This window comes from Stegodyphus dumicola, chromosome X2, assembly GCF_044657685.1.
Source record: "Stegodyphus dumicola isolate Sdum_Otavi_A_Nest chromosome X2, ASM4465768v1".
NCBI lineage: Eukaryota > Metazoa > Arthropoda > Arachnida > Araneae > Eresidae > Stegodyphus > Stegodyphus dumicola.
In genome coordinates this window covers 92,985,142-92,999,228 of record NC_140781.1, presented here as the reverse complement: position 1 = coordinate 92,999,228, position 14,087 = coordinate 92,985,142, and the positions used below count along the sequence as shown (strand labels likewise).

General features: G+C 31.4%; 1 protein-coding gene across 1 annotated transcript in view; it reads right to left on the bottom strand.

Moving 5' to 3' along the window:
• The window catches only part of LOC118199025 (trypsin-1-like), a 124,930-nt gene that overhangs the window by 70,150 nt on the left and 40,693 nt on the right, over window positions 1-14,087 (bottom strand). The window lies entirely within an intron of this gene.

The following is a 14,087-nucleotide window of genomic DNA, read 5'->3' as shown; positions in this document are numbered from 1 at the left end:
ACGGAATTTTAAAGATGTTTACATTAATTTGAAAATTTTAATTCGAGCAAAGAATAACGTAGTAATTAGAGAAATGGAACTCAGAACAGTGATTTTTGTTTTATTCTTAACTTTCTGCTATATGAAAATTTAATTTTGAAATATTTAATTTTATTGGTCCCTCTATTATATAACCTATTGTAATGAAAATATTATGCTTACATTGTAGGGTCCTACAGCTGAAATTCATTGTGGAATATTAAACTGAAACTCCCAGAAAAGCAAGAAAATTTTAAATTAGGTATAATTAAAAAGTTTTCAAGTGTATGATAACATTTCAGTAGGTGCAGAGGTATTTATGGATTGTTTTACGTTGCCAGGAGTCTTACGTTTGATTTAATTCTCGTAGCACACACGTCAACTTTAAATATGTTTTCGTTTCTTCTCAGTCGCAGAAATATGTTCTGGAAAGTGTCCCTCCCTAGCTTCCGATCTTTAACCCAGTTCACTCTGCGAAGGACATTCACGAGTTTTATAAATCTGGTATGATAATCTTCTTTAGACTTTTGCCTCTGCTATGTTCATTCGAAAGAACCAATCTGCTTTTTGTTTGGTATTTTTGATTTTGATATATGATACTTATGAATTGCAAAGTGCAGTGTCAAATACTGTAAAGGCCCTTATTTCCGCGGGCCGTAATTTTCGCGAAAATGAATATATCGGTGATTTCGAGAGCTGAAAATTTCGCAAATTTTATATGAAGAAAAATTTCTGATTTTTTTATTATTATTTGAGGTGGAAAAATAAAAGTATTTCTCGAGGCTTAAATTTTCGCGATTACGACGGGCTCGCGAAAATAACGGCTTTACAGTATATAAAAAGTATTTTTCTCTGTCATTTCACACATTTCGCATAACCGAAGAATATGCCAACTGTTGATCATGTTGATCGACGCTTCTCATTTCCTCATCATATTCAATCACACAACATATTTTTAAATAAAAATATAATTGACAAATGTTTAGGCTCATTATAATTACAGCCTAATAACTATTATTCCATTGTATTCCTATTTAGTAACTGTACAAGTTTTGGTCATGTAAAAAACAGGTTAATTTCAACTTTAGTTGCACGACGAGTGTAATTTGTCATTGTGCTCTTTCAACATGAAAAAGTGGTCAGAAGAACTACTCGTCGTTTTACAGGAAAAGGTTAATAAATACGTATTCCTGAGTTAAAGAATAAAATGGTACTTACGGTAGTATCTTTTTGACCGTGAAAGTTGGTTACCAACATACCATGGCGGAGATCCTTTGACGAAAAAAACTGGCGCCTCTTTATTTAACCCGCTTCGTTCGTACACACACACACATATATAGATATATATATCTAAAGAACATTTTTAATGTATAGTGTGGCAGCAGTAGATATAGTTTTGATTTAAAAAGATAAACGAATTTTTTTTTATACTTTTTTATTTCTTAGTTTATATATATATATATTTGCTTATTTTATTATTAACTTGCATACGCTTAAAACATATTCAGTTATAACGACATTGCAATCTGGAAATTTTATATTATTAAAGTTTTTAGACTGAAAGTTTACCCCTTTTAAAATTCAAACAAAAATGCACTCGATACTCGTAAACCAAATCTCATCAGTTAGTGAGAATTAGGTCATTAAAAGGTGCTTGGGAAGATAGTGATTTATGAGCTTTCGGTTAGTAAGTGTTACCTGACAAAATTCGATTAAGAGATTACAGGAAGATGAAGTGGTAATAGAGAAGATATGTGAGATCTGTCAGATAAATTAGGCACAATCAATTTTTCTTGTCTTAGAATGTAACCATTTTTTAGATCGCTGTTTGTACAGGATAATTAAACGCATCATAAGATTTTATGCTATTTATTTATACTTTAACATAAATAAATCATTTCTGACAGCGAGCTAAAAGAGTAATTTGTTTAGCAGTTAGGACGTTATTTTATTTGCTTTAATTTTGCAAACACATGTGAATATTATTTCATTTTGAGTAAAACGAGAGCTATTGTAGGACAAGCTATACTCAAACCAACAAAATATACAAGTTTTTCAAACAAAATTAATTTTTAGCCAATATATTTTTTATTTAAAAAATATCAAATTTTGTAAATTTTATTGCGTTTGAGAGTATAACTTTATTTTACTATCTCACCCTTTACCCGTTTAGTAGCAGAAAATAATGTCATTTGATAAGACAAGAAAAATTTTCTTTAAAAAAGGAAACTTCCTTTGTTAAAGAACTTTATGAGTAATTCTGTGAAAATGCACCATTGCCATTCCACACATGGCATAATCTACCAATAATTAATTCTCAGTCAGGTATACTTTTTCTTCCCATACAAATATTACTGAAAATTTCGATACTAGTCTAGCTAGTTTCAGCGACATAGAAATATAAAAAAACGCGTTAAAATTAAAGTATGATTAATATATATATGCATGTACACTGCACAAAAAAGGGGGAGGGACAGTTTTATATCTTCCGTTCAACTGGGCCCATTGACGAAATTCAACTTGCGTTTTTCATGTCTCGAAGGCGCGACTTAGGATATGTATTAGATTATATATAGCAATTATTCTAGCATAGGTAGTTTGACACAAAATTGGTCTTTTTCTGAAATGACATACCGATGTTTTTCCATATTTCGATTCTACGACTCAAATTATGCCAAACTGCCTAGTTTTGTAAAAATCGCACGAGTAGTTTTTAAAAAATTAGTTCTCAAAATTGTAGCTCATCAATGTTAATTTAATTTGATATATATTTATTAATATATCTTTTTATATTAAACTTAATTGATTCCTTCTTCCAGAATTCGAAATTTAGGCTTAATCCAAATATAATTCGCACATTTTTCATGATTTATTTTTTAAATTTGTATTTTTAAATATTTTTATAAATTTTTCAAAAAAAATTGCATTATAACCTATAAAACTTTTAACATCCTCCTAAAGTAGATATATTTCTAGGCATACATGCAAAAAATTAGTTTTTTATTCAAAATTTTCTAAGATATACATGAAATTACATACTATTAGCGAGTTTTAAAATTTGGCGTCTTTTTTGAGCGATAATAAGGTCAATGTGGTTTACGCACCTTGTTAAAATTATTTGAAAGTATGAACGCTGATTTTTTTCCCGTTCGTGTGCAATGTAAAAAAGCAATGGAAAATTAGGTTGCAATAAGTTCGCCAAGTAAATTATTCTTGGTGCAAACTGAAAAAAAATATGCCAAAATGACTATGTGAGTTCCTCCTTAAATTTCGCATCACATTTTATAAAATTTAAAATTTAGTCATAATTTGAGTCGTAGAATCGAAATATGGAAAAAAAAACTGGCATGTCATTTCAAAAAAAGTACAAGTTTGTGTCAAAATACCTATGTTAGAATAATGCTATATATAAATCTAATATATATCCTAAGTCGGGCTTTCGAGACATGAAAAACCCAATTTGAATTTCGTCAATTGGACCAGTAGAACGGGAGATATAGAACTGTCACTTTTTTTCCCCGCAGTGTACATATGAGGAAAGGATTATACACTATTTCAAAGTACCTCTGCTATCCGAGGGAAGGAATGGGAAAGGGGTGTAACTGGCATTCTTTTTTAAGAGACTGAGCAATCGAACTGTAAATATATGCACAGCTTTCCGTAACTTGAATGATATAGCAGGTTTTAGCACACCAAAGTTCCTTTCCTTAACCTTGCATCTTACTATAATGAAAAGTAAATAAGTAAATGATTTCTATAAAATTAAGAATAAGTAGATAATTATTATTTACGCAATTTTAAATTTCGAATAAACTTAAAAAAAAAATCATAAAATATCTCGAATTTTCATCACTATTAAAAGTGTAGGAAACCACATTTTATCACAGAAACCCGCTCCGATTTCTCATTCGGTTGCTTAACTTCTAAAATATAGCAACGGGTTAAGCATTTTTAACACGCTAAAGGCCAGCGTCCCTCTTTTGGGGCGCATATTTCGGTGTCTTTAAAAGTATGGCGTTTGTAAGTAAGTTATTATTCTTTTACTTAGAGATTATTTATTATGTATTCTAAACACAAAGTGAAAATAGATGCAAAGCGTTAACAAATTTTAACGCTAGAGAGCCTCAAACATGTATAATTTCAGAGTGACTCCGTATGATTCATGTGATCTCCTTCAGTATCAATTTGGAAGCTAAAATTTATGCTAGCGAATTATCTTCAAAAATTATCAGCAGATATAAAGAAAAGTCAGACGAATCGGCAGATATAAAGGAGTGTCAATAATCAGTAGAGATAACGAAAAGTCAAATACGACTAAGCTTTAAATTCATATAGTACCATTCAGGTGATTGGAAAAGATGGAAAGAATAAGTAATTTTAAAATGAGCATCATGTTTGAATTCTGGTTTCATTTGGTTAATTTCATCTCATAACGGTGCTACAGGCACTGAGTAATTTTATCTCTTTGAGTTAATAGTTTTTTCCCCCAATGGTGGGCACTAGCCGTTATAGGCTTTGGCCATTTCTAAGGTCGGAAGCGGAGGTCAGTTTATTACGGAGGCACCTAAGAGGGACACCTACACTTCAAAAGAGGCAAAGTGGGCCGCCGTTTTGCCTCTTATGAAGTAAGAGACAATTTAGATCCTTGCCTTCGCCGGGATTTGAACCCGGGCAGGCAGGCAGAATCACTAACCACTTTCCCGTCTGGACGACATTGAGTTCATATGTGGATTAGCCAAAACAGGATGCTCCGTTTTAAAGATATTTTACTTATAATAATTCTTAGTTTGCGCAGAATTTCGAAAATACTTGCTTACATTTAGTACCTTCAGCATATTATGAAGATAATTTTATTTAAATTCAGGTGTTAGAAAACTGTGGTTAGGTTGATTGATTGCGGCAAATTAACACGAATTCTATCTGCCTGTGGATGTCTCCATGGATGACTTTTTAAAGGAAACTTAAAAAGGATATCTTTATGGAAGACCTTTCTAAGGGAAACTAGATCGTATCCATGTTACCAATGGGAAAAACCACGAAAACTACCATGCAGCCATTCCGTTCGTCTAGATAGGAATCCCGATCAAATTACCAGTGTTCAGAGATTTTACCATTCGGTCGCTAGTAGGTCCCATTTCAGTGCAAGAAAATGCGTGCTGTGGTTGTTTCCGTGCTGCATTCATAGGACGCAGGCGGTAGATGCTATGAAAACAGATTATTCATATCATGCATCAACCTGCATGCGATTAGGGCCTGTGAGCTAGGCAACTTTAGTGCGATTTTTGTTGTTAATTTTTTACCGTTTACCCTGCAACTTAAGAAGTGTTCTTGCTCTTAGAAGTTTTGATTTACAGCATGGAGTTTGAAATTTTTTTTAATTATGCCTGCTTTTTTTGGACGATTTTCTAGCGATGTCTTTAGCTATGCTGGAGCTATCATCTACACTTCTATTTGCTATTGAGTTCAAAGTTTCAATAAAGTTCAAGCGTTTCCTATTTTTGGAGAATAAGTTAAACAAGCGCAAAGTTCACGAAAATGCTAAAAATTGATTTTTATAAATAAAGTAAGCATTTATCAAAATTTTACCATTTAAAAGAATATGGCGAAAGCATTAATTTGAAAGCATGACTTAGTAATACAAGGAATTTTGCGAAACGACTGCTACTGGATGTTGAGGAAAGGGAGCTCTTATTTCGAAACAGACAACTTAGAATTGATCTCAGATGACAGATATTTTGGGAAAAAATATTCTTCTTTGTCTGCAACATCTCACAGCTGTTTTGGATGTTAGAAAGAATACACAATAATTATGCAAGCTTTAATACATAACGGCATCTAAATATTTTAATGTAAAAATTGTCACAGCAGCAATATATTCGTTTTGTTCCGAATACTTAAAATCTCCTTTTCTGCTCACAAATATGAATTTTCATTTTAGAAAACAGGTAGGTTATCGTAAAATTACTGTGGGAATGAAGAAAAAGTTTTATAGGTTCTCATTCAAGATGCTAGCTTTGAATTGAAATGACGAAACAAGTTGTAGTCTGGGTGACGCCAATATTTATCTTATCAATGAGTTAAAATAATGCGTGACAGCAATTTGAGACTAATTAAAAGACATCATTTATGACATTTCAATTGGATATTCAGCTACTGTTTCTTCTTTAAACAATACCTTTTACACCGTGGGAAGCTCATCATGAACCACTGATGAGATAGCTATCTCCATTTATGACATTACGAATAGGATTGCTCTAAAATTTGAACATCTAAGATAAAACACCCAATCATATATTAATATGATAGGCCCTTGTTAAAATGATCCGTTCAGCAAGACCGAGGAATCCCATGTATTGTATTACTTCTCTTTGGCTAAGATAAGCTATACATTGACACTAAAGGAAAACCGATTCCCTCCCGTGACTTTTATGACAAGTTAAGATACTAAGATAATTTTGTATTGCTCAGTGATAAATTTTATTAATTAGAAGCGTGTGATAAATTATGTTTCTCAGCTGCCGGAAGCAGTTCTTAAGTAGAGAGTTCATCCTGAAATCCAAAAAATGGCCCATTACATAAGATAATAGTTTTACCTTATCATAGTGATCTTTGAAGCTCTTCGTTAAAAGAGATTAAGTCTACTCCGATAAAGTGAAATGCTTCGGTTAGCTTACCCCGATTGAGACAATTAAAGGATAGTTCTGATTCTTCTTATCATTTTAGAAGTCGGGAAGGTAGAACGACAACAGTTGATCTGTATCAGTGTAATCCCCATGGGGCCGATAACTGTAATTAGTAACTTCTTGCTCTCTTGAGTACTCAGATATCTTGTCGCGAAAGGAATACAGTTGCACAGTTTCTTTTTTCATTGAGTTCTTATACTTGCCGTGTCACAGTCGTAAGCCATAAATTGTTTTCCTTATCACAAAGATGCTACTTTTTAAATCGTTGTTTGATAATTCATATTATTGATAAATTTTTCTTGTCATACACAAACAGCGTAGATCCTGATTATCCGAGATAACGTGGACCGATGCTATTTTGTTTAATCCTTTTCTTGCCAAGTATAGAAATTTTTGTGGAAGCTGCATAATGTTTTGAAATTATACCTTTTTCAAGTGTAATTTAGGTTTTATATAACTTTCAATTAATTATATGAATACGATTATTTTATTAAAAATTCTTAACTGGTTTTGTCTTCTCACCTTTGCGGAAACGGATAATAAAATGACCATTTTTAAAACAAGAATAAGATAAACATAAAATTAGCAAAGCAACAAGCTTGTATTTGGCGTAGATTTATTCAAGAACTCAATTAATTTCGAAGGCAAACAGGTACAGACCCCTCTTCATCAGGAGCAAAGAAATCTGCAGTCTTGAAATCTACAAGACTGTCTTCGAAATAGATCGAGTTCTTGAATAAATCTACGCCAAATCCAAGATTGTTGCTTTGCTAGTTTTATGTTTCACTTTGGTGTGTTTCTATTTTGTTTGGAGAACAAAGAAATTAAAAAAATAATTTTTAAGGAATATTTTTATTTTTTATTTAGCAGTCTAATACATGATCTAACTATGTAAAATTTGAAATGTTTATCAGTTCTTGTATTGTCACAAAAATGAAGATTACGTTTAATATTTCGATATGTATGTTTTAACATACAATTTTTAACAAGTGAATTTTGTATACGTATCACTAAATATCAATACATTGTTTCTTGAGGTTAGGTGTGATATTCTGTGAGCAAAACTGTACAGTTAAAAAACTAATATTCCTGTAAAATAATAAAAAATCATGTAAATTATTTAGTTGACTATAAAAGGAAGTCTGATCAACAGAATAAAAAGGATCTCTTGAAATTTAATATAGCAAAACAAACAAAAGCTGTCTGCCTAAAAGGGGGTGATGCCTTCGGGGAGGATTTTATAAAGAAAACTGGCTCGTATTCACCGTAAACCAACTTGCAACCAGCCCGCTGGCTTGAACTACTAGTATTCAGGGGTCTTAATCACCTAGCCGGTGAACGGGAAAGGGGAAGGAATAAGGGAAAAATCCAAGTACACCAGCTAAAATATTTACGATTTAACTTACCTTTTCTTTCAATTATAATCGCTTACTGCTCGAAAAATGTAACCAATAATTTACGAAAATATTTATTTCTACAGCTTGTAAAGAAACAACGATAAAACTATATAATGATAAATATATAATGATAATTAAACAATGATAACCTATATAATAAACTACTAATAAATTTATCATAAAAATCTTAAAAGGCAAACCGTTTTCTCGACATCCTGTTTAATGATATTTTGCTTTCAGTCCTAACACCGTTATGGATAATTTTACTCGGTAATGATACCTAAATATCAGGCATATGAGAGGACAGTCTTTTTTTTTTTTTTTATTTCCATCTGTTTCGTGTTTAATGAGCTTAAATTAGCATCGTTTTTCAACGGCCCTTTTTTCACACCTAAGATAGTTCTATGCATCAAATAAAAACACCAAAGACACCATATTTTGAAACGGTAATTTCATCCGTTAATAAGCAGGTTTGAATAATTCAACTGTGTTAAATCAGGTCCTAGGAAGGTTATGTGCTCTTTTATTTGACAATTCGTGAATTATTTGTTTTCCTCCAATATTCATTACTTATACTTGTTAGTTCCGAAAAATGCTTGTTTAGAAGTTCCGGACGAAGAAACAAGGTTTTGAAAACAATAATCATTTTCCAAAATTTTTATAAAGTAAAATTACAATTATTGGGACTTCAAATAGCCTAATTCTATCAGTTCTCTAATTTTCCGAATTCCAGACATACAGAAATCCTATTCCGGATTGCTTGTTCTGTGTTTTTATAAACATAAGGTTAAATTACTTGTATACTTTTATTTATTTTGTTTTACTTTATTTAAGCATTTAATTAATAACGTAAATTTATTATAAACTGCAACCGCAAAATGGAAGTGCATTATATTAGTTTAGTGTCTATTTTACTGTTTATTTTACTGTCTGATGTCTGCCAAACGGGATTTATTTTATATTTAGTTGGGAAGACATAATTTATCATACAAGTGTTTTTCTTTTTTAAACAAAACGTAATTTATTAATTTTACCACAGAACAAAATTAAAACAAAGTTATGAGCTTAGTAATAGGCCTGTGTAAAAATTAATTCATTTTATTTAACTTAAAATAGATCTGGATTGCAGGTTAAAGAGGAAAACAAGTATGTTTTATTTAGTAGAAATTTGTTTTAGATTTTGCTTGCGAGAAATAAAGGCATTTTTATAATTTTTATTTGCATGATGTTTATTGAAATAAAATAGGACAAACAAGAAATAAAATTCATTCATTTTCAGTGCAGTAAACACGTAACTGGCTTTACAGTTATCTACACCTTTTTGAGCTAGGAGTTTTTATTAATTAATTAATTTGTTTTTGTTTAGCTGGTAAACTTTTGGAGTATAAGAAGTGATGGAGTACTTTAAACATAAAAAGTCCGATGTGAATATCACATAACTTCCTTGTATTGCCTATTAAATAATATACATTTTTTTCCTGCAACAATAAACAGATATTAATTTTATGTTACTACAATCATAAAGTGATAGTAAATATAGTTAGACATTTATTGTTTGATTAGCTACATTTATAAACTGTTATTATGTATGCAGTTAGGTTTCGTTATTTGCCGAAAATTAATTTTTCAAAAATTTCACTTTGTCAAAACATAAATATGTTCGTCATTAACTAAACTTTTCAATCGACTCTTGAATGCTTAAAACTTAAATTCAGAATAAAACAAAATAAAATAAAGTAAAAAAGAAAAGCAATTCTTATCCTACAATTTATCGTCTAAAGTTATAATTTATCCTTAGTCCATTTATTGTCATTGTCCAGCTTCAGAGACGAATCCTTCCATAATCATATCTATTTAAGTAACTTCTATTTATGTGCAAGCTTTTCAGTTAAGTTCAAATGCGGCATTTACGAAGAGGATTAATCTACAAGCATAACTTAGCCTCGAGACTTGATTTTAAGCGTCTAGAGCTTTTCGAAATATCTTTCCTGCTTTAATTGGAGAAATGCCCCATTTCCTTTAACCAATGATGCATTTGAAAGCAGAATTACTTGAGATGGATGAGTGAAATGGGTAATTTAATTAACAATGCAGATCATAGTGATAGATTCGTATTTCCCAGTGTAAAGGATTTAAGCGATTTACTTCTCATGAGAAAAATCTGTCAACCTATTTTACACAGCGTGCCTTTTTGGGCACGCTGTGTAAAATAGGCTGTGTAGGCTACAGGCTTTCTTCTTTTAAATATGAATCCAAGACAAGTCCAGTTTGATAGTTTGTAAGGTATTTTTAGCTAACACGTTATTTCTTATATGAAATCTTTCCTATAATGCTACTGTTTTGTCCATTCCAATAGAATAAATAAATAAAATGAGTTTTAAGTATTAACGAGAAGCTAAGTAAGAGACAACAGGCAACCTCAGCCTGTCGTAGTGAAAATACTTTGAACTGCCTGTATTTAGAGCTGTTACTACAAGCTGGTAAGGTTGTCTTTCATTAGAATAACTTTAGAAATCGCAGCGAAACGAAGCTGTTAGGCTTTAAGGGAACTCGTACACCTTAAAACCCTTAAGATCTTCGAATATGTGACTTGCAAGAATTGGGATATTTTATTTATTTTAAAAGCAATTACTTCTAACTTTTTACAGCTGACTACATAGTACAGCTGCTTTGGAAACCAGAAAGTTTGTGCTGCCTCAAATACTTTTATAATTTAATCTGCTTTGTGACAAAAATTGTTAAATTGTTATGCGTTCACGTCATGTTTCCACCTTGTGCGCACAGTCTTATTAAGATTCTGTTGCATAATTTAATTCCATATTTAATACGTAGCTTTTATAAAATTTGAAAACTGCTGTGAACCAAAAATACTAAGAATTTCATGTTAAATTTTTATTTTATTTGGAGTCGAGTTTATAAAATATATTTTGTTAAAAAAATCTGTAATGTTTTCGTGAATAAAATTTTTTAATATTAAAATATTCATCAGATTTTTGATTCAGATAGAATACAGTACCCATATAAAGAATTTCATCAAATTTCAAGTACGTATCATTAGTCATTTTTAAAATATCATGCGCGCAAGGTGGAAACATTACATGAACGCATAAAAATTTTTGTCACAAAGCAGTTTAAATTATAAAACTATTTGTGGCAACACAAACTTACTGGTTACTAGTTCTCAAAACAGCTATATTATGTAGTCAGCTGTAAAACATTGGAAGCAATTGCTTTAAAAATAAATAAAATATTCCAATACTTGCAACAGTCACATATTCGAAGGTCTTAAGGATTTTAAGGTATATGAGTCCCCTTAAAATTTGAGTTGTAAATACTTCGAAATGTTGTTATCCGTCCGGCCTTAAGAAGCGAAAGGGAATTTTGTCAATGTTTTAGTTTCTGTAATTTCTAGCTGAAATATAAAATAAATCTTTTAGTTGTTTTATTTAGTGTTTTAACAGTAAAAGGCAAAGACGGCGCGAGATTTGGAGCAAAGTGCTGTCTGTAGTCTAGCTGTCTGAGGAGGTTAGATTAGAATTTATCTTAAGACAAACTGAGTTTTAAACTGATAAGTTTCGCAAAGGAACAGGAATTCTAGGAAAACAATATTCGCACTACAGAGAGCTTATAAATATTAAATATATATTTTTATATGGTTAGACTAGGGTCTAGCTCAAGCCAGACTGAGTTTAACCTAATACATTTCGCAAAATGAAGATGATAATTTTATGAAAACAATTTTGATATCTTGAGGGAGTTGTAAATATAAAATATAATATTTCATATGGTTGAATTACAGTTTAGTTTAAACCAAATTGAGTTTAACTTGATAAGCTTCACAAAATAAAGGAGAGAATTTTATGAAACTATTTAGGGAATGTAAAAATAAAAAAAATCTTATTTTTTTTATATGGCCTCCCTAGAGCAAAAATTTCAATAATTCAAATAATAAATATAAGTTATATGACTTTATGCACAAGTCGTGGACAAATACGGAGTAGTATTTTTCATGGCGCAGGATGAAAATATTAATCATGTGAATTGTTCACCCCATACGGAATCATAAATCGTTAGAATGTAATGTAGGTGCAGATTTTGACTACGAATGACGAGCGGTGTATCGTAGGTTCAGCACAATGCCAAATGGTTTATTGCAGGTTCAATATTTTGGTTACGTATGCCGATTTTGAATCCATTGATCCATAAAAGACATTGAAAAGCTAGTTGGGTCAGTGCATTCATTCTCAAATACTTCCACGAAGCCTTCGAGGTATGGAAGTTTGTAAAGGTATGGAAAGGTTCGTACCTCAGAATTAAAGCATAATGAGTATTTTTCTAATTAAAACGTCTGCTATAAGAGGAGCTCAAAAAACTTGATGGAATTTTTCGTTTTGGGACCATACGTTCCAACAACTTGTAAGGTTCACGTTAATTTTATAACAGTTATTTTTAATTTTGAAGTTTCAAATCTTTCAAATCTTGTTTCTCACTTACAACTACCTACCACAATGAGTTTTTAGAATCGCGTTGAATGCAAATGAGTTAAAAGTAGTATTAAAGGAAGTTCAACTTACTTCGAAAGATAGTGCTCAGGAGTCCTTAATGGCACGTGTGTGCCTTCTGGCTACTTCGTTTTTGAATCTAATTACGCTCGGCCGTATTTTACACGCCGGTTGATAATCGCACGCTAGTTTAAATTAAGGGCCAACTACGTTAGATATTTGTGCCTAGATTCGGCTAGGTCTATTTTAGTTAGTATTAGATTAGTTTCTTATTTCCTTATCCTGATTTAAAAGCCCGAGCGGAGGCTTCCTTGTAAGCCCTGGCCATTTGTTATTATTTCTTTGAGTGAATAAAAGGGCAGTTTAACCCTTCTCGAGTCTACGTTGTAAGTACTTGAACTCAGCGGTAAATCGCTACTTGGTTCACTAAGTTCCACGTCGTTACTGCTAGATGAAGTATTCAGGAATAATACAAACTTTTTTTCAGAAAGTTACATGCGCAACCTCTGCTGCCGGCTACCGTTAAATTAAATATGCTGTAATCTTTCATCTTATGTCTTATAATAGTACTTATGTTTCTAAAGTAAATATTGTCATTTAAAAAGATTTTAAACTATTTCATTCTATGTTTACTGAAATAACTAATTTAAGATAAATATTTCTTACATTTTACTGCAGTACAAATGAGCACTAGTATTACGCTAGTATGTTTTCTGGTTCGAAGTATCAAGCTGTGCATATATCTTTCCAAAGAAAACTGAAATATAGTTAGATTTTTATGTTTAGAGAGCCATTTTATCCACAGAGTTAAAACTGTTTCCGTAAAACCATCCACCTTGCTTCGAGAAACTTTATAACTGTAAGTACATCTTTAGGATTAATATTTAATAAAAACAGAGCCTGTAATCACCATTTTTGAATCCCTTGTGTAAAGTAACTTAAAAATAATTATAAGTAACAAGATCGCATAACAGACAAATATAGAAATTTTTATTAACTTATCCTCTTATTGCACAGCAATGCACGGGTTTTTTCTTCATATTTGGAAGCATTCAGTTTTTCTTTATCACCTTTTAGTATAAACTGCAGTTCAGGATAGACTATTGCTCTACACTAGGAATGACCAAACTTCACATCAGGTAAGGATCCACATATTAGAGCTCATAAAAACTGAAGAGCCACGAGTAACTTTACCAAGATTCACAAGTAGATATTTAAAAGCAGTAAAGCAGTTCTTTACAAAGCTTGTCGTAGCACAATTTCTGTTCATGCTTCAAAACTGAACTATTGTTTGTTACGGTGGGAACCACACTGAAGGGACCAAAGAGCTGCAGTTTGAATATAAGTGCTTGAGAACAAAAGTACAATAAACAACTGCTTCCAAGACAATCTATTGTAGTTGCATAAACCAAAGCTGGCTTTTCTATGTAATATTATATTAATACAGTGTGAAATCTCAAACTAACAGTCATCTAAATATTTGACCA